The sequence below is a fragment of the Populus euphratica genome, unplaced genomic scaffold, assembly GCF_000495115.2.
Source record: "Populus euphratica unplaced genomic scaffold, PopEup_1.0 scaffold339.1, whole genome shotgun sequence".
NCBI classification, from domain to species: domain Eukaryota; kingdom Viridiplantae; phylum Streptophyta; class Magnoliopsida; order Malpighiales; family Salicaceae; genus Populus; species Populus euphratica.
The window spans coordinates 247,910-249,705 of record NW_011500231.1 but is presented as its reverse complement, the minus strand read 5'-3'; positions in this window follow the sequence as shown (position 1 = coordinate 249,705).

Sequence of the window (1,796 nt, the reverse complement as noted above, 5' to 3'; positions counted from 1 at the left end):
GATTAATTGTAGGAATGTACTAATGAAGCTATCATTTGAAAACATGACATTGGAGATAAATATTTTCAACATTTGCAAGCAACCTAGAGATGATAATGATTTATAAGAAGTAGATCATATTGAAGAATTAGTTTATGATCAACTTGAATCTACTTTAAGTAAAAATGAGTTGGATTAATCCAAAGATTTGTAAATGATTTATTCTCAAGAAGAAATCACGGATGAAAAACACACAGAAAATGTTGATGCAGATCTTTTGTAAAAAGTAATAATAGATTCAACATCTGACATCAAACCAATCAATGATTACTTTCCTGTCAAATCCTTACTTTCTCTTACTCTAATGCCTTGGTATGATAAAAATATTAATTTTCTTGCTTTAGGAGATTTTCCAACTTATTGGAGTACCCAAGACAAAGGAAAGTTTTTGAATAAAGTAAAGAACTTTTATTAGGATGACCCTAACTTATTCAAATATTGTCCTGATCAAATATTTTAAAGATGCATTCCTAACAATGAGATAAGTAGTGTCATTAAACTTTGTCATTCTGAAGCATGTGAGAGTTATTTCTCGTAAAAAATGATAGCTGTGAAAATATTTCAAAATGGATTTTATTGGCCCACCATATTCAAGGACACGCATGCATTCTACAAAACTTTTGAAAATTGTCAAAAAGTTGATACTAGTCAAAAAGTTTTGTTTTATAATTCTCGACTCCATTTATTTTCTAGAGAGTTAAGATCAAGATGGAGCAGTCTATTTATTGAGAAACATGTGTATCCTTATGGGGCCTTTGCTATTAAGAATCCAAAGAATGATGATGTTTTTATGGTAAATGGACATCATTTGAAAGCTTACTTTGATAATTTTTCTAGTGAAAATGAATCCACTGGTTTGAATGATCCTATAGATAAAGGTTGATTATTTTGTTTTTCTCATATTTTTTTTTGTGTTTTGTTTTTTTTCTTTGTGACTCTTGGTTTGCTAGTCTCTCTCACCCCGGTTATATGGCAGATAATGATACTCCGTGACTCTTAAGTCGCTTCTTTCAGTTTTCCATGATAACTGATATTTGTGTATATATTTTTTTAATTCTTTGTTCCTTCTCTTCTCTTTGCATCTCTTTTCCACTTCTCATCTTAAAAAATAGACATCACTTTTAAAAAATTAAAAAAGTACTTTCCCACTTTGTCTCAAAATGCGATTATAAAACTTTACCAAGCTACGTGTGCAAGATTGAGGTTGTTAATGAACCATGGAATTCCTGAAGAGATTCGTTAGTTAATTAAAGCAAAAGTTCGATTATCAGGTGAGTCTTTTAATTCTTTCATTTCACACATGCTTGGAATAAGTAAAAGTACTTTTGCAGAGAAATGTCATGCAAAACGATTAAAAGGTTGTCGTCGATGTGCCAGATGAACTTGCAATGCACAATGTTATTCTTTAGGAATGGTATCTGTAGATCATAAAGATAAAATACTATTCATTAAAGATGGCTTGAGTAAGGGGTCTTTAGATAATTTTCTATTGACTCTTAAGACGCATTCTAGTAGAGATATGCATCGTGCAATTCATGATTTATGGTCACTATTCCATAAAAAACATACTTGACATAGTCTTAGGAATCTGACTACAAAAAGATCATGTTTGCTGTAAGATAACAACTAAAGGAAAGGGATAGTATATAATTTGAAAAAAAAAATGATAATGATAATAAAAATATAGATAAATTTAGTTTCGTAGCCTCCCTAACTAAAGCAATTAAACTTATAGGGGTGTTTTAACACCTAATACC